We start from the raw sequence: 20,662 nt of genomic DNA on the forward strand, positions 1-20,662 counted from the left end.
CTTTCAGCATCACAATTATCAGTCTCACTCAGAGAGGCTGAGAGACTAGATTTATGCTAGAGTGTTCTGAGTTGCTACACAAATTTTTTGAAAGCACTTCGTCAAACACTTTGGAAGACCGAGCCCTTTTAAATTTGAATTCCGGATTCAGAAACCTAATCCTGGATATGTTGATCATTACAAATTCATTTCAAGAAAGCCTCAGAAGCATTGCCAAAATCTAAATGGGCGCTTAATGCAACGGAATCCATGCAGGGATTAGCAAATGGAAAAATGTCAAGGCAAGCCCTCCATTTCATTTATGACGGAGTGTTGAATAATTCAAGAACGCTGGCTTTAAGGCTGATGAAATGAGCCTGCATAACCAGGGGTCCCGAATTCACCAAGACTACTTTTCCACTTAGAAGGATTTTTGTTCCTTTCTGGGGCCTTCTTGCACAGGTTAGCACAGCAAATGATAGTCTGATTCTATTGCATCACAGGCCCAACATGCAGGATTGGCTATGCTCCACTGGAACAATGAGTCATAAACCAACACCTTGCATTATAAAAGCACCTTTAAAGCAGCAAAGTATCCCCAGACACTTCATAGAAGCAATTATCAAAAAAAATTAAACACAAAGCCACATAAGGACAAGTGACCAAAAACTTGCTCAAAGGAGGTAGGTTTTAAGGAGCATCATGAAGGAGGAGAGATTTAGATAGGGAATTCCAGAGCTTAGGGCTTCGATACTGGAACGATGAATATCAGGAATCTGCAAGAGGACAGAATTGGAGGAATGCAGAGATCTCATCCCACTAGTTAACTCCTAGAGCCAATTTTGCCTATGTTTACACAGTCATTTGCTCCTGTCAGACTCTGCAATACAACAGCACTAGAAGAGCTAGCCGTCTGCACCCCCTGTAACATGGGCAATGCATTGACTAAAAATCCTCCAAAAACACCATTTATACTGCCAGCTGTGACATTTCTGCACATCTTGGTGACCAAGTGTAAAAGTGCAGAGTCAATTATAGAGTAGATTGTTGCCTGATTCAGCAAGCAATAAACTTATTCAAGGGAGAGCATCTTGCTGCTTTCTTCAATAAAGCTAGTTCCCAATCTAATTGTTCCCATAACATGATCAGGGTTAAGTAGCATTGCCAATCCTGGTTGGACATGTTCCTGGAGATTTTATCACATGAACTCATGCCTCAAACCACCCCAACCCCACACCTCCAGCACTGGTCCATTGTTCAGGTGACACTGCCTTCCCCACAGCCAATCGGAAATGGAACAGGCCTTTTGTTACCCAGTCGGATTAACCATGACAGTTATTGAAAGAGCCTTTTCCCATCACCAATATGCTCATAGCCAGTAAATTAAAGTGTTCAAACAAAATTTAAAAAACACGATTTTTCGTAGTTTCCCAAGGATTTTTCTTCTGGGTTTTTGCTTGCAGCAGTGCCCTGAAGATTAATCTTCAATTTCTGGAGACTGCAGGACAATCCTGGACAGTTGGTAACCCTCGTCTCAGGGAATTAAATTCTTTCATGTGATGCGAGCGTCACTGGCTAGGCCTGTATTTATTAACCATCCCTAATTGCCCTTGATATGGGAATGGTGAGCTGCCTTCTTGAATTGTTGCAATCCATATGGTGTAGGCACACCCACAGGGAGGGAATTCCAGGATTTTGACCCAACGACAGTGAATGAACAGCAATATATTTCCAAGTCAGGATGTTGTGTGGCTTGGAGACGAACTTGCAGGTGGTGGTGTTCACATGCACCTGCTGCCCTTCTCTTTCTTGGTGGTAGAGGTCACGTATTTGGAATTTGCTGTTGAAGGAGCATTGGCGAGTTGCATCTTGTAGATGGCACACACCTCTGCCAGTGTGTGCCAGTGGTGGAGGGTGTGAATTTGTAAGTTGGTGGATGTGGTGCCTGTCAAGTGGGCTGCTTTGTCCTGGATACTGTGGAGCTTCTTGAGTGTTGGAGCCACACTCATCCAAGCAAGTGGTGAGTATTCCATCACACCCCTGACTTGTGACTTGCTTTGGGGACAGGCTTTGGGGAGTCAGGAGGTGAGTTCTGTGCTGTAGAATTCCCAGGCTCTGACGTGCTCTTGTAGCCACAGTATTTTTATGGCTATTCCAGTTCCGTTTCTAGTCAATGTTAATCCCCAGAATGTTGATGGTTGGGGATACAGAAATGGTAATGCCATTGAATGTTAAGGTGAGATGGTTAGATTTTCTCTTGTTGGAGGTCATTGTCTGGCACTTATGTGGTATGAATATTATTTGTCACTTGTCAGCCCAAACCTGGATATTGTCCGGGTCTTTCTGCATTTGGACATGGACTGTTTCAGTATCTTAGGACTCACAAAAGGTGCTGAACATTGTGCAATCATCAGTGAACATCCCCACTTCTGACCTTATGATGGAGAGAAGGTCATTGATGAAGCAGCTGAAGATGGTTAGCTCTAGGGCACTAACCTGAGACACTACCCCCTATCCTAGGACACTGTCCTACAGCCATGTCCTGGGATTGAGATGACCGACCTCCAACAACCACAACTATCTTCATTTGTGCTAGGTATGACTCCAACCAGTGGAAAGTTTACTCCCTGATTCACATTGACTCCAGTTTTGCAGGGGCTCATTGATGTCACACTTGGTCAAATGCTGCCCTGATGTCAAGGGCAGTCACTCTCACCTCACCTCGGGAGTTCAGCTCGTGTCCATGTTTGGATCAAGGCTGTAATAAGATCAGGAGCTGAGGTGCCCTGGTGAAACCCAAACTGAGCATCTATGAGCAGGTTATTGATGTGCAAGTGCTGTTTGATAACAATGTCAATGACGCCCTCCATCACTTTGCTGATGATGGAGAGTAAACTGATGGGGTAGTAATTGGCCGGTTTGGATTTGTCCTGCTTTTTATGGACAGGACACACCTGGGCAATTTTCCACATTGTCAGGGAGATACCAGAGTTGTAGCTGCACTGGAACAACTTGGCTAGGGGTGCAACTAGTTGTGGAGCCCAAGTTTTCAGTATTATTGCCAGCATATTGTCAAGGCCCATAGTCTATGCAGTATCCAGTGCCTTCAGCCGTTTCTTGATATCACATGGAGTGAATTGAATTGGCTGAAGACTGGCATCTGTGATGCTAGTGTCCCCAGGAGGAGGCTGAGATGGATCATCCACTTGGCACTTCTGGCTGAATGTAGTTGCAATGCTTCAGCCTTATCTTTTGCACTGATTGGGTTCCCTCATCATTAAGAATGGGGATATTTGTGGAACTTCTTCCTCCATTAATTGTTTAATTGCCCACCACCATTCACTACTGGATGTGACAGGACTGCAGAACTTTGATCTGATCCATTGGTTGCGGGATCACTTAGCTCCATCACATGCTGCTTCCACTGCTTAGCATGCATGTAGTCCTGGTTGTAGCTTCACCAGGTTGATGACTCACTTCTGGGTATGCCTGGTGCTACTCTTGGCATGCCCTCCTGCACTCTTCATTCAACTGGGGTTGATCCCTTGGCTTGATGGCAATAGTAGAATGGAGGATATCTGGGCCATGAGATTACAGATTGTAGTTGAGTACAATTCTGCTACTGCTGATGGCCCACAGCCTGGAGGCTCAGTTTTGAGTTGCTAGATCTGTTTGAAATCTATCCCATTTGGCACAGTGGTTGTGCCACACAACACAATGGAGGGTATCCTCAATGTGAAGCTGGGACTCTGTCTCTATAAGGACTGTGCGGTGGTGACTCCTACCAATACCGTCATGGACAGATGCATCAGCAACAGGTACATTGGTGAGGATGAGGTAAAGTAGGGTTTTCCCTCTTGTTGGTTCCCTCATCACCTGCCACAGTCTAGCAGCTATGTCCTTCAGGACTCAGACAGCTCAGTCAGTAATAGTGCTACCGAGCCACTCTTGGTGGATGCTTCAACTTAATTAAAAGAACTGACTCAAATTGCCAAAGTCCACCCCCTCCCCTAAATCACCTCTTCATTCTCGGGTTTAAGCAGAAGGCAACTTTTCAAATTTTATTTTCTTAGAACAGGAAACACACTCACTGATCATTAAACTGATTGATTGGTATCGGGGAGCCTCGATGATAGATTTTGTCCAGCGCTAGTGATTTCTGCTGAGAGCTGAAACCACGGTATGTGGGAGGACAAGATGACAAACAAGTGCAAACCCAAAGTGAATCTAAAATAATTATGCATGCACACTCCTCCTCACTGCCCACATCACCCGACATCTCTGCTTTCAGTTGCCAACAAGCAGGAGATGACACTAATTCAGAGTAACGACTGATGCAGCCAAGGACAAACACAGAGAAACCAAACAGAGTTGGAGAAAAACCAGGACTGTATGCAGTGGAAGTACAACTCCTGTCGTGGTGTAACTATGGAATATATTTTTTCATCTTCAGTCTAAGTTTATGCTGTCAGTATGTCTGTTATTTCAACCAGGACTAACCTGCAGCCAAAGATTAGTACACCTGTTGGTATTGGTAACAATAAGGTTAGTGTTGATTTAATTTGTTTCTCAATCTCTCTAGCTCTTGAGAATATGTTTTTAAAAAAAGGCTTTCTTTAAGCCACTGCCTTTCCCCTTGTAGGCTGGCATGCCAGTGAGGTATACTGAGGAAGTGCTGCACCCTTTGGACGAGAGAAGCTGGGGTGTTTGAGTGGTGCTTTTGCCAATATTTCTCATTAATTTAACACTATACAAAAAAAATGTAATTGCATGACTGTGGTATCTTGCTAAGTACAGAATGATTGCTGTGGTTTCCTGTAGAACAAACAAATTTGTCAACAGTGAGCTTTCACCTTTGATGGAGCATTTTACTACATTGAATGTACCATATAAATACAAGTTATTGTTACTTCCCGATATTTCCGTGAGATGTCATAACATGCTTTAGAAAGTCAGTCTTTTATCACCTTTTGGCTTTGAATCTCACTTTGCCTCATTTCTTGTTTCACTGTTGTGGCTTAATTCAAGAATTAAGACCCATCTCATGGAAAGTCCCAGAATGTTACATCCTAATACTTCCTCCTATCAAACATTCAGGAATGTAAACTCTCAAACATCTTGCTCCTTTGTTTGACAAATGTATTAGGTAACCATTTGATGTGGGCAATTGACATTACAACACAAACTTGCTTCCTCTTTGAATGATGAACTAATGATGGCAGGAATGGTTATCGGACAGCACATGACCATCAGTAACCTGTTACATGCCTACAGACCTGTAAATTACTATCTTTGCCTCTCTGCTGTGATGCAGTCATGTTCTAATTATTTAATGGTGTGCAGTTTGGAAGTTAATGATCCCTTATCTAACTAAACCAACACCATCCAACAAAAACAAACAAAAGAGCCCATTTTTTAAAAAGGGCACAACTAACAGGACACTACATCTGAAAACAAAATGAAATAATATTATCAGAATCCGTGGAATGATGCAACACTGGAGGCCATTCAGCCCATTGCTTTAGCAGTCTAGCCATCCCATTTTTTGTTGTACGGTGAAAAATGTGGTGTCATCAAAGGGCTCTCAGGCGCCCTAAATTGGCACAATTGGCAACACATTTATGGAAAACAGTGAGCATTCCTATTCTAGAACACTGTGAAACAGTATGCAGTTGTTAGAATTACATGTGCTGCCACCTCTATACCTCCCTTAAATTAAGACAGGTTGCATAGACATTTGTTCCACTAAGTATAGATAAAGGGTGAACTAATTGCAATGTGTAAGATGATAGAGCAGTCTAGATAGAGACAAGCTATTTCCTCTGGTTTGAGTGGGGGGTGGGTGTCCAGAACAAGGGGACGTAATCTTAAAATTAGAACTAGGCGAATTTAGGAGTGATGCCAAGGAGGCACTTCTTCGCAAGAAGGGTTGTGGACTTTTGGAAACTTGTCCCTCAAAAAAGCTGTTGAAAATGTCAAAACTGAGATTGATAGATCTTTAATTCGGCAAAGGGATTAAGGGTTATGGAACCAAGGAGGGTAGGTGGAATTAAGATACAGATTAATCATGATCGATATGGATGGCAGAACAGGTTCGAATTGCCAACTCCTGTTCCTATTTTAAACCAATCTCTTTGACTAAATTTTTGGTCCTATTATCTCCTCATGTGGAGTGGTGTCAAATGTAGTCTGGTTACACTTCTGTAAAGTGTCTTGGGACATTTGATTATATTAAAGGCTCCAAATGCAAGTTATTGTTGTACCATGGTGCCACCATGAGGGCATACTAGGCAAGGTACTAAGTTGGGCACCACATTGAAGTGGGATTGTTAGTTCTAAACACATACAATTATGACATTAACTTCTGAGCCACTTTAAACTGTGACCTGAGGGTTGGTGTGTTGCCAATGTATTCCTTTGCCTTGTAAGTGATGAATTCAGTAGGCAACTGTAACTAAAAGGGTAATGCACCAACTGAAAGCATGACTACTTTTCTTGTTGTTTAACAACAGAGCAAATGATTGCTGAGCAAATACCATAATGAATTTACCTAAAGTGCAATGGAGCCAAATGTTTGGTCAGCAAATATATTTATATCTCAGGCCCATCATGGAGTAAATGTGTTAATTATTTTAACATCTAGCAGGAACACATTAATTTCCATTTTAACATTCAGTGCCATTGATTCAAGAAAACGGAAAGCTCTATATACAAGCAATATACATCAGGTTGCATCCTGCCACATTCTGACTGACAACATTCCTATTTTTGGCCAGATGTGCTTTATGCGTGTGTGAAGTCAAATCCAGAGGAGGTCAAAAGGGTTCCTCTCATTCCTGTGAAAGGAAGTTCAGAGGGTGTGTATAGCAACAAGAAGGATGGGATGAACCTAGTGGATGACCCCAGTGACCACATTGGGAAAACATGGCTGAGGAAAGGGAGCATTTCAGAAGCACAGCAGGAGGAATCATTAGAGCAGGTGGAGAAAGGAAAATGGAATTGGAAGAAATTCCCTTCTGGTAGCTAGAGAGAAAAGTCAAAGAATGGGAGGGAAGAGTTATGGTGGAACTCAATCAATATCATCAATATCATGGATGGATATGTTCAGGACAGGACTTCAGAAGCACCGGAAGAAGCAGCAGAAATGCATTTACTTTGGAGGCGTTGTATAGTTTCTTTAAAGGGACAGTATTGTTACATCGGGAAAATCGATATTGGACTATAATGCTGCTGCTTGTAGCTACTCCAACCAGGGGATCTACTGTCATGGTTTGTCACACTTGTCTGTATCGCTCCATCCTCACACATCCACTGTAGCTCGTCTGCAACCTCTCCGTGATGTCCATCAACCAACTATGCCGAGGTCAACCCCTTTTTCAGCTACTCTCCACTTTGCCATCAGCTCAGATCAAATGGCTGAAATACTGACCTCTTTTCTGGATGTCATTTTTTAAGACTTATTTTTGTTGTTGCAATTTTGAGCACCTTTTCACTGATATTATGAGGCAGAGTTTTCCGCTTAAGAGTCCAAGGGCGTGCCTGACGGGCTCGAGCGTGGAATAGAGGGTGATAATGTCGGGAGATCAAGCCGACATCATTGTGCACTTGTGTGATATTTCGGTCGACAGGTGCACAAGAGTTGGCAGCGTGCCCACCGACAATTAAGAGGACTATTAAGGCCATTGAAGTAGCAACGTTACGGCAGGATGAGGTTCCTGTGATTCATTTAAAAAAAGATTAAAATGTTTTGAAAAAATTTTCATCTTCCGTATGTTGAGGTGACTCATTCTGATATGTGGACATTTTTTCCAGATATTAAATTCTGTTTTTATTGATTTTAAATTCGGCAGCTCTCTGCCTTCAGGGAACTTTCCTTCCATGCTCCCCCACACCCACTCTGACTTCAGCGCTCGCCCTCCTCCCACTCCCTCAACCCAGCCGCACTGAGCCTTTCAGCGAGCATTTCACGCTGGCTGGCTGTTAATTGGCCAGCCAATGTGAAATCGCGGTTGGGGGACAGTCACAGTTGGCGGTCTGTTCCCCAGCTGCTCCCAGAGCCCCTGATCACGGCCACCCACCGACCTGAAAGATCTGCCTATGGTCTGTACATGGAATTTTTAGCATATGTCTTAGCATCCACATTTCAAAGCCCTCTACTTTCTTCCACAGATCTTTATTTCTTGTCCAGGTCTCTGAGGCAGACAGGAAAGTGGATAAAGTGTGGACTATAATGCAGAAAAAGCAATAGCACACCAGCAGTCAGTTAACAAGGTGGAGTGTGATTCACTGTTGCCCATTTTATGCTGTAGAACCAAGACCGTTTTTAGCCCCACAAACCTAAGACTGGTTGTTACATAAGCTCAGAGTCTGCTATACTGACCGCCAGAACCCATTTACACTGGAACTGACTGCAGCACAAACATTTGGCATGTGCTTTTTGTTTAGCTTCAGCTGAAGCCTTACATAAAGTTAATTCACTGTTGGATGGGATACAAACTAAGTAGTCAGCTTATAAGTCTGAAGGACTATCTTCATGCTGCAAGCTCCCTTACCTGGTGACAAAACTGACTTAACAACAAAATTTTGTTTTAACCAAAATAAATTTTAAGTCATAAGTTTACTGCCTTCTGCCACACCTAAAGTTAGAACTCAACAAAATCAAAGATGTTACTATTTTTCAATTCAGAAATACCCAAAAGTAGCCCAATTCAGACCCTTGAAGCTCAAGATGTGATAATTTAAAAAGGAGCAAAAAGTGAAATTTTTCCCTCAGTGGACGACACTTTAAAAGTCCCTCATTAAGTGCAGAGCACTTTGGGATGTCCTGAGGTCATGAAGTTGCTACTTAAATGAAGTCTTTCTTTTTCTTCCAAAGTGCTTTCTGTCTGTGATAAGAACGAAAGGTGTTCATTAAGATAGTCAGGCCGCATCTGTGGAGAGAGGGATGGAGTTAACATTTCAGTTCTGAGACCTCCATAAACTTAAGAAACAGCGCCTCATCTTACAATGAGGCACTTTACAGCCTTTGGGACTCGACTGTGGGTTGAACAATTTCAGACAACCATCTCTGTCCCATTTTCTTTCCCTTTTATGTTTTGATCTTTCTCATGTTTTTACTTTGAGAGAGCAGTACACCTGCTCAAGGCACATCTTTTGTTTTTTTTGGCCCTGGAAAACTAACTCTTCTGTCAATCTCTCCTGTCTTTCATCCTATCACAGACCTTCTCTTTTGTCCTTGTCCCACCCACCCTTTGCTCATAACCTATTACATTTCTAACTTTTCTCAGTTCTGATGAAAGGTCACAGAGCTGAAATGTTAGCCCTGTTTCTCTCTTCACAGATGCTGCTTGACCCGCTGACTATTTCCAGCATTTTTGTTTTTATTTCAGGTTTCCAGCATCCACAGTATTCCATTTTTCATTTACATAAAGCCTCATCACATCACTAAGCAACTCATATACAATGCAGTGACAGTCACTATGCAGTTTACATATACAATGCAGTGACAGTCACTATGCAGTTTACATATACAATGCAGTGACAGTCACTATGCAGTTTAGCAAAAAAGCCATTTTTCAGTTAGGAGGGTTCCACAAACTGCAATGAGATAAAAGACAAGTTTTTGACTGAACAAGTGGAGCAGTAAGACAGAGACTCTGTTTAATGCCTTACTGAAAGAAAACAAAACTTTTTGATACCACAATACACTCCCAGTACTGCGCAGAAGTGTCAACTGCAATTGAGAGCTCAAGACAGTTGGCATGAGACAGAAAACCACTACTTTCTGATTCCAAGGTCAGAGTGCTACCAACTAAACAACAGTGCACATTTCCATCATACATTTAACAGAGTAAAACACGGTTCCAAGATACTTCATAGGTGAGTTATCAGATGGAATTTAACACCGAGCCACATAAAAAGATATTAGGACAGATGAATTGGTCAAAGAGATAGGTTTTGAGGTCAAAGGACAGCGAGGTCAAAGGAGAGGCGTAGGGAGGGAATTCCAAAGTTTGGAGTCTAGGCAGTTGCAGACACACATGACCACCAATGCTGCAGTGATCAAAATCGGGGATGTGTAAAATGCCAGACTTGGAGGAGCACAGAGATCTCGGAGGGTTGTAGGATTGGAGAAGGTTACGGTGGGAGGAGGAAGCCATGGAAGGATTTGAAAACAAGGGTGAGAATTTTTAAATCATGGTAACCCACACATATTCTGACTTGACAAGTATTTCCATTATTTGAAAGGATTTCTTGTCTATTTATTGTCCAACAGCCTAAGTCCCAGCACTCAAGGGTATGTATCCAATTAATTTCAAAACAAAATCCAAAGTGGTAAATTAAGTGAATTGAGAGAGTCCATTGAATTCCTTGGATGTCTTGGGTTCATTCAAATCTCTATTCTCTGCTGAAGTAATGATGTTCAAATTATTTTAGCATAATTTCTCTCGTTGGCAGAAATTCAGATCAATCCTCCTTTCCTGCAGAGTTCGAGTCAGTATTCTGAAATGCAGTGATAATGTTGGAGTCATGCTTAGCAGTGCTTACTCAGCAGACACAAACATGCATCGTCAAATAGTAGGTACTTCCAGGATTGAGAACAGGGGACTTACCCAAGTTAAATACTTTGGAGGGAGATAACATGGCTATTTTGACTTATTTTCCCCACTCCCACACAGTGCCTTTATACATTAGCAACACTATTTCCAAAAAGTAACTTAATAGGGCCTCTGGCTTGACAACTCAAGACTATCACTCACCAGCAACAATGTCACATAATGACAGCATACCATGATACAAAACACTTATGACAAAAGCATTATCCAATGATAGAACCAGTTGATTCCTGGGGTTGAAGGGAAGGGGTTGATCATCCCACTGGGTAGGGATAGATCATTGTTTGTGTGAGAATCTCATTACAACGTGCTGTATCAATGTTACAGTTAAGCAATAGGACAGATCCAAAATTGAGTAGCTTAAATGCACTAATCAACATAAGCCTGATTGAAAGAACACTGGTTTATCTTCAAAGAAGAGCAGAGATTTCTCTCAGGTTTCTGGCCAACATTTCTCCTCAGCTTGAAAACAAGGACTAATTGGTAATTTGTGTATTTGCTGTTTGTGGGATCCTGATATAAATAGCTTAGTTATTGGGATATATTTATATAGCTCTTTTAATGTAAGGTAATGTCTCAAGGCACCTCACAGGATCATTATAAAACAAAGTATGACACAGAGGTGATAATAGGTGACCAAAAGCTTGGTTAAAGAGATATGTTTTAAGGAATGTCTTAAATGAGGAAAGCGAGGTACAGAGGCAGAGTGTAGGGGGGGTATTCCAGAGTTTGGGACTTAGGCACATCAAACCACTTACCATGAAGCATGAAAACGAAGCAGTGATCCGCAGCGCTAGGGTATCATTACTTTTAGGCGGGATTCTGATTTAGAGGCATTCAATCTTAATCCCACAGATGGAAGCTTCGCACCATTGGCTCCTCAGCCAAGCACATACACCAAATGTCTGAATCTGAGGTTCCTCTCATACTGAGCAGGATTACTATTGCAACACTTTCATCAGTAGGACAAAACTAACCTGTCTCATGACTGGCCACCAATGGTGGAGCAATTAAAATCGGGGATGCTCAGAAGGCCAGAATTAGGGGAGCGCGGACAGCTCAGAGGGTTGTAGAGGCTGGAGCAGATTACAGAGATAGGGAGGGGTGAGGCCATTGAGGGATTTGAAAACAAAGACAATAATTGCACTCCAATGTAAGCAGTTGGGTGTGAAACACTTTTGAGATATTTCTGAGGGATGGATTAAGGAATATTATAGATGTAAGCCCCTTCTTTAATTCCAATACTCATATTCACACGGTGTACCCACATCTACTTCAACCTTTTAGTGCATTTGTTGGTAAAATGATGAGACAAAATGGCTGCGTATTGATCATTCTGAGTGTTTTATTTCCTTGGTTATGAATGATGGTAGATGTTTATTAATTAAATATACTTGCAAAGTTCTGTTACCTGTACTGAGTACATGTAAGGAGTTTTCTATAAAAGTGACAGTATTGCGTCCAGTTCTGGTCACCGCATTATTGGCAGGATATGAAGACATTAAACAGAGTGCAGATAAGGTTCACGAGAATGGTTCCAGGGATGAGAAGCTTCAGTTACAAAGGTAGATTGAAGCAGTTAGAACTGTTCTCCTTGGGGAAGAGAAGGCTGAAAGGGAATTTGATAGAGGTGTTCAAAATCCTGAGGGGTCTGGACTGAGTAGATAGGGAGAAACTGTACCCACTCATGAAAGGATTGAAAAAAAGAGGGCACAGATTTAAGGTAATTGGCAAAAGAAGCAATAGCAACATGAAGAAAAATATATTGAAACCCACTGCTTCTTCAGTCCTCTGCCCAAAGGCAGGTCCAAACTACAGAGCCATGACCTGCACCACGTGCTATTGGCACAATCTGAGCCACACCAGCCAGGCCAGCCAACTGACCAAAGATGCTGTGGCAACATACACTTTGAAATGCAATTATAGTCTAGAACTTTGAATGTAAGAGGCATCAGCTTCCTTTCCATCGCATGGAAATTTCTCCTGTTCTTACCATATGCCATTGGTGTGTGTTGGAAGAATTTACAAGTTGATACGCAACCTGCTTGGCCGTGTTGTGATCGGACCTTCCCTAGCCATCGAGTCCTGGAGTGGGATTTGAAGTGAAGCTTCTGGCTCAAGAGGCAGGGACACTATCTACTGTGCCACAAGTCCTCCATCATTACAACTAACAGATATGGACAAATATACATTCATCAAAAGGGTCTCTTGAGTGGATTGCAAAAATGTATTTCATAAATCTGACAGTAAAATTGCACACTAAAAATAGACTTTTAAAAAATCATATAATTTAGATTAGTAATAAATTTATAAACAGCTGGCTGAGGGTAAATCAGGATGTAATCAAACACCTTTCTTCATCCAAATCCATCTTATACGTTGTAGGTGCTGCTGGCTTGACCTTATCCCGATACTGTGAAAGCTGAAAGTCGATGATGTCGACCTATGTGTTAGAAATCTGGGCAATCATCCTGGTGATCCTGGCTACCATCGTCATAATGAGCTTTCTAATCATGCTGCCTCCAGCTGTCGTACTGGTCTGGAGGATGAAAAATGTCCAAGACATCTCGCTGGTGGGAGCAACGTGAAGTGGGATCTATGTACCTTTGGCTGATTACTGGGAATATCTTTGCACAAATGGCCAATCTCTAATCTATCATTTCAGCGTCTAGATGCAGCGTTCAGAACTGTAAAGTGCTAACCTCCTAAACCTGAAGGGGTTGAATCCTGGCAGAAGGTCTCTTATTGCAAACCTCAGGAAGACTTCTGCTGCTGGCTCAATCTCTTATTCTTATTGGAAGAGTCAAGAGATTTAAGATAAATCCTGTCTCACCTATATCTATGCTTCCAGGTAGAAAAGAGTAATAGAATGGAGGGGAAAGCCCTGAAATCATTTAAGAAGCACTTGGATGTTATAATGCAGGTCCTTACTGTATGGTTATGATCATAGGAAATAGGAGCAGAAGTAAGCCATTCAGTCCCTCGAGCCTGCTCTGCCATTCAATAAATTCATGGCTGATCTGTTTGTTTCAAATTCCACATTCCCATCTACCCCCGATAACCTTAGATTCTTAAGTAAAAACAGAAAATGCTGGAAAAACTCAGCAGGTCTGACAGCATCTGTGGAGAGAGAAACAGAATTAACGTTTCGGGTCCCTATGACCTTTCACCTTAGATTCGTGTTAGGCAAAGGAATCAATGTACCTCCGCCTTAAAAATCTTCATTGACCCCCACCTCCTTCTGAGGCAGAGTGTTCCAAGGTTGCACAACCCCCTGAGAGAAAAAGATTTCTTCTCAACCCTCTGAGAGAAAAACATTTCTTCTCACCTCTCTCCTAAAAGGGTGACCCTAATTTTAAAACCGTGCACTCTAGTTCTGGACTCACCCACAAGAAGGAAATCCTTTCCATGTCCACCTTGTTGAGACAGTTCACAATCTTATATACTTCAATCAAGTCACCCCTCACTTTTCTAAGCTCCAGCGGAAACAAGCCCAGTCTGTCCAACCTTTCCTCATAAGACAACCCGCCCATTCCAGGTATCAATCTAGTAAACCTCCCCTGAACTGCCTCCAATGCATTTACATCCTTCCTTAAATAAGGAGACCAAAACTGCTCACAGTATTCAAGATGTGGTCTCACCAATGCCCTCTGTAACTGAAGCATAACATCCTTACTTTTTTTTTATATTCTTTCATGGGATGTGAGAATTGCTGGCAAAGGCAGCATTTATTGTCCATTCCTAATTACCCTCGAGAAGATGGTGGTGAGCTCTGGCATTGAATACATGCATGGTTCTAGCTCAGAGAAGGAGCGTTTCTCTGCCATTTTGGAATCCCCCATCTCCTTAAAAAAAAGTTACAATATATACAATGGCCATTTTGAAAACGAGAGTACCTGCAAATAAATCAGCTGATCCCCATCTATAAATTGTCACTGTACATGTTTATTAAACTCAAGCATGAGGGCTTGTGGACAATAGCGAACAATTCCTTTAATGCAAATATGGTCCCACAAAGAATGTTGTAGATGTGGTCCTTTCATGCAAGATATTGTAATTTTGCATAAATCAGCTCCTTTGACCTCATGGTGTGCTCATTTTCTACCCAATGCGCAATGGTGACAATAAACGTACTCACGTGTTGATAGGACAAATATTGACATAAAGATAAATATTGAGGTACATTTTAATGATGGGAAATAGGACTGTGGCACCACCTAGTGTCAAATTAAACCATATAAACTAAGGAGGTCTTGAGCCCAATCAGGAACATTGCCATCTGAAAATCCTTCTGGCAGCAGTTGGGGTTTTGTGCATCACAGTCTTCCATGTCAAATGGGCTGTCACAGTCTTCCATGGGCAGAATGGCCTACTTCTGCTCTCACGTCTTATAGTCTTATGTCAATTCAGCTGCTTTGCAGTAGGGGAGTGGTTTGGGGAAGGCAAATGGGAAGAAGTCCACCAGGTTCATGAGGACAGCATCGAGCTCACTGTTATCCAATACATTAAACACTAACTACAGGTGGCATCTTGAGAATTCAGATGTGCATTTCTGATTAATAAACAAAAAATTAGTAAAACACCATCCTGGGGCACTATGATTCCAATACTCAAATTCACACGGTGTACCCACATCTACTTTAACCTTTTAGTGCATTTGTTGGTAAAACAATGAGACAAAATGACTGCTTATTGATCATTCTGAGTGTTTCATTTCCTTAGTTATGAATAATGGTGGATGTTTATTAAGTAAATATACTTGTCAAGTCTTGTTACCTGCACTGAGTACATGTAAGGAGCTTTCTATAAAGGTGACAGTATGGTGTCCAGTTCTGGGCACCACACTTTAGGCAGGATATGAAGGCATTAAACAAAGTGCAGATAAAGATTCATGAGAATGGTTCCAGGGATGAGGAACTTCAGTTACGCAGATAGATTGGAGAAGTTCGGACTGTTTTCCTTGGGGAAGAGAAGGCTGAGAGGAGATTTGATAGAGGTGTTCAAAATCCTGAGGGGTCTGGATAGTAGATAGGGGGAAACTGTTCCCAGCCGTGAAAGGATCAAGAGCGAGAGGGAACAGAATTAAGGTAATTGGCAAAAGAAGCAATAGCAACATGAAGAAAAACTTTTTCACACAGCAAGTGGTTAAGTTCTGGAATGCACTGCCTGAGACAGTGATGGAGGCGGGTTCAATCAAGGCATTCAAAAGGGAAATTGACTGTTAACTGAAAAGGATAAATGTGCAGGGCTACAGGGAAAAGGTGGGGGAATGGCACTAGATTAATTGCTGTTTCAAAGAGCCAGTGCAGAGACGACGGGCTGAATGACCCCCTCCTGCACTGGAACAATTCTGTGACTAAAACAATGTCACTGTAGCCAGTGATGTCTGACCACACTGATGTAGCCAGTGATGTCTGACCACACTGCTGTAGCCAATAATTGCTGTTCAAGTTCCTGTGAGGCACCGAAAGAACGGAGAGTGAAAGACTAACAGCAAATCAGGGCCTTCAGAGAAGGGGGCAGGTAACCAAGGGTGTTTGGTTCTCCGTAATTTATCCGTACTCCTCCTGACACAATATAAACCTCTCTTAAAGCCACTGATTGGACCAGAGAAGATTTGACCGGAGCAGGTCCAGAGACAACCATTCTTATAGAGGTCCTCAAGAAGGCACCAGGAGCTTCACTGATTTCAGACAGGCACTTCATGAGTTGCTTCCTGAGATCAGACTTCATCATGTCTGTTTTAAGGGCATAACTGACACAGCGTGATTCAATTTCTAACCTCTGATCTCTAATATGGGCTTATGAGCCAAATGCCAAAGGATTAATCACCTTTGACAAGGAGCTGATGACTAGGCCTCAAAAGGGGGGATAACAGAGCTGGATAATTAATTGAGATTGACTGCCAACTCCATTGTTGCTGTATCACATGACTACCAGGATTCTAGAAGGCAAACTAAACAGATCTTGGTCTTTTTTTCATTTGACAATCTCTATGTTCCTCCAGTGACAAGAGGAAGGAAATCTTTGTCCTAACCTTGCACCAAGTCTTTTCTTACAGAAATAATTTGCTATGCAAAGCAGGAATTTATGTACGCTACTGGCTGGCAAGTCAATAAATATGTTTTACTATCTGCTCCATACTCCATTGATTTCAATTTTACAGCTGTACAGGATGATCATAGTGCCTCATTTCACTGAGAGGTGGATTGGAACATAATATTGCGGTGAAGTGCTGCACTTGATTGGTGAGTTGTCAGTATTATTATACAGAGAATTGTCAATCAAAATAGAATTGTCTCCTTTTGAGTGAGCACTTCAGATATGCATGTATCATTTCAACCATGTCCAAGAGCATCCAACATAACGGTTAACCAGACAATCACTATCAGTGTAGTCATGGGATCAAATTCTCCCAACTTAGTTCCTTTTTGGATGTCCAGGCGATTCCTGCATCAGCGACTCATGTGCGATTTATGGGACTTCCACTCCAATCTTCCAGAAAGCAGCCAATTAAGAAGCAGCCTCTAGGAACACCATCAGATTAGGGTCAGGATGAGGAAGCAGGAGGGCGAATCAGTTGGTGTGATTTGAAGGGCGGTGACTGTAGCGGGAGTGCTGCTGATGTGCATGGCACATAAGAGGGCGCATCAAAATGGATGTGAGATGAGCCTGAAGCAGCCGGCAGCCATTTTGTCACGTCAAGCACTATCTGTGACAGCAGGATCAATGAGATACCCCTGCAATAGCGAGCCTCTGCTTAGAGATAACCTCAGGCTTGTGGTTTTCTCCATTTAAATTTAACATTGCGTGTTACTTTCATGTTGCACCGGCCTCTTGCTGTGCTCTCGCCCCCTGTTAGCATCATAGAAAAGTTAAAGCACAGAAGGAGGCCATAAGGCCCATCTTGTCCATGCCAGCCCAAGGACACCCAGGAGCCCTTTCTAATCCCACCTTCCTGCACCCGGCCCATAGCCCTGCAGCTTACTTCACATAAGGTGCAGATCCAGGTACTTTTTAAAAGAGTTTAGAGTTTCTGCCTCTACCACCGACTTGGGCAGCGAATTCCAGACACCCACTGTCTTTCACACAGAGTTCCACACACCGTATGGGTCCGTGTGCCATTGGAAAGGTTCCATTGCCCTGGGGAAATGACTGACAGCTGATAAGTTGAAGTTGTCTACAATGCCGGTGGGTTGCTGACCCACAAGCTGCCTCAGGGCTAAGCAGTAGGAGGCAGAACACGTTACAGAACTGTCCCGCCACCTTTTTTGCCAGCCCCTCCCCCAGGGTGGCCAAACCCTCTTCAATCAGTCTGGTGAACCCCCTTGCACCCACCCCCCTCCCCCTCCCCCTCCTCCACCTAATAGAGTCTGTTAAACCCAGCTTGGTTTCAAAATAGTAATCTCTGCATGACTTACTGCATCTCCAGTGTGTCATTTTCAACACCAGCCATTCTGTGGCCTGTATGAGTTGGCTTGCTAATTAGTGCCATATTAGGGACAGTTTGTGCTGTAGTTCTTGGGAATGCGATTTCAGTTGATCAAAATGATTCTTTCGGTGCCTTACAGCCCATTCATATAGGCTGAATTGGGATTCTTATCTCCCTTGTACCACACAACCAGAGGGAGGTATTTTTATTCATATTCAAGCCAGGAGCAACTTGAAACCAGAGCTACCCAAAGCTAGGGAGTAGAGTATGAAATGTCGTGAGGCTAGAGAGCAGATCCCAGAATGAGTGTTGTTTGTTGGAGCAGTTTGAATCAGGAAAGCAGAAGCTGAAGTGACCAGAGAACAGCATCCAGTATAACCCAATGCCAGGAACCAGGACTGCAATCATCTGTCACTGTGGAGCTGGGCTGGAGCAAAGCTAAAGTGGGCCAGCAAATGATAGAAGGATCTGAGGCTGTCAATGAGCACAGTCTAGAGCAACCCAAGGCTTGCAGTTTGCCTGGGAAAATCCTGAAGCTATGGAGAAAGGCTTGGAGCTTCCCGACACAGAGACTGTGCTCATGAATGAAAGAGTGAAATACAGAAGGTGTGGCCTAAATCACACATGTGCAAAGTGATATTAACAAGCCCTACCTGGAGTGGGCAAAAAGATGCAGAGAGAGAAACAGCATCCTGGCTTCAAACAACCCAGGATATGGGGCAACCAATTACAGGACGGTCCCATAAAATCCAGGACAGCTGGCCAGCCTGGACCTTATACATGTGCAGAGATCTGACTAAAATTGAATGGTCAAGATGAACAAACCAAAATTCAGAAAATGAACAAACCTCACAATGGTCTGGAAAGAAGATAAAACCAATCCACAGATTTGCAACTGGGTAAAATTACTTTTATTTGACCAATTACTTAAAATTGTGTTAAAACAAGCACTTTATAACAAGAACATTTGTGATTTTGTGTATTTAATTGTGGATTTTGCACTGGCTTCTGATTGATGGAATTAGCTAGCCAATCAGCACTGGGTATTCAATGATGTGCTTTGTGATTGGTGCAAATATTTGCTGAATGACCAACAGAAATATCTTCAAATAGAAAACAAAAACAGAATTACCTGGAAAAACTCAGCAGGTCTGGCAGCATCGGCGGAGAAGAAACGAGTTGCCGTTTCAAGTCCTCATGACCCTTCAAGTGAATATAAGGAGAGGTGAAAGATAAGCTGGTTTAAGGGGGGTGGGGGGAGAGAAGCAAGCAGTGATAGGAGCAGATAATCAAAAGATGTCACAGACAAAAGAACAAAGAGGTGTTGAAGGTGGTGATATTATCTAAACGAATGGCTAATTAAGAATGGATGTTTGGGCACTCAAGGTACAGCTCTACTGGGGGTGGGGTGGAAAGACTAGCAAGGCATAAAAGATTTAAAAATAATGGAAATAGGTGGGAAAAGAAAAATCTATATAAGTTATTGGAAAAAAACAAAAGGAAGGGGGAAGAAACAGAAAGGGGGTGGGGATGGAGGAGGGAGTTCAAGATCTAAAGTTGTTGAATTCAATATTCAGTCCAGAAGGCTGTAAAGTGCCTAGTCGGAAGATAGGGGCTGTTCCTCCAGTTTGCATTGAGCTTCACTGGAACAACACAGCGAGCCAAGGACAGACATGTGGGCAAGAGAGCAGGGTGGAGTGTTAAAATGGCAAGCAACAGGAAGGTTTGGCTCATTCTTGCAGACAGACCGCAGGTGTTCTGCAAAGCGGTCGCCCAGTTTACGTTTGGTCTCTCCAATGTAGAGCAGACCGCATTGGGAGCAACGAATGCAGTAGACTAAGTTGGGGGAAATGCAAGTGAAATGCTGCTTCACTTGAAAGGAGTGTTTCGGCCCTTGGACGGTGAGGAGAGAGGAAGTGAAGGGGCAGGTGTTGCATCTTTTGCGTGGGCATGGGGAGGTGCCATAGGTGGGGGTTGAGGAGTAGGGGGTGATGGAGGAGTGGACCAGGGTGTCCCAGAGGGAATGATCCCTATGGAATGCCGCCGGGGGGGGGGGGGGGGGGGGGGGGGAGTGAAGGGAAGATGTGTTTGGTGGTGGCATCATGCTGAAGTTGGCGGAAATGGCGGAGGATAATCCTTTGAATGTGGAGGCTGGTGGAGTGATAAGTGAGGACAAGGGGGACCCTATCATGTTTCTGGGAGGGAGGAGAAGGCGTGAGGGCGGATGCACGGGAGATGGGCCGGACACGGTTGAGGGCCCTGTCAACGACCGTGGGTGGAAAACCTCGGTTAAGGAAGAAGGAGGACATGTCAGAAGAACTGTTTTTGAAAGTGGCATCATCGGAACAGATGCGACGGAGGCGAAGGAACTGAGAGAATGGGATGGAGTCCTCACAGGAAGCGGGGTGTGAGGAGCTGTAGTCGAGGTAGCTGTGGGAGTCGGTGGGTTTGTAATGGATATTGGTGGACAGTCTATCACCAGAGATTGAGACAGAGAGGTCAAGGAAGGGAAGGGAAGTGTCAGAGAGGGACCACGTGAAAATGATGGAGGGGTGGAGATTGGAAGCAAAATTAATAAAGTTTTCCAAGTCCCGACGAGAGCATGAAGCGGCACCGAAGCAATCATCGATGTACC

This window comes from Carcharodon carcharias, chromosome 28 (genome assembly GCF_017639515.1).
Source record: "Carcharodon carcharias isolate sCarCar2 chromosome 28, sCarCar2.pri, whole genome shotgun sequence".
Lineage (NCBI taxonomy): Eukaryota > Metazoa > Chordata > Chondrichthyes > Lamniformes > Lamnidae > Carcharodon > Carcharodon carcharias.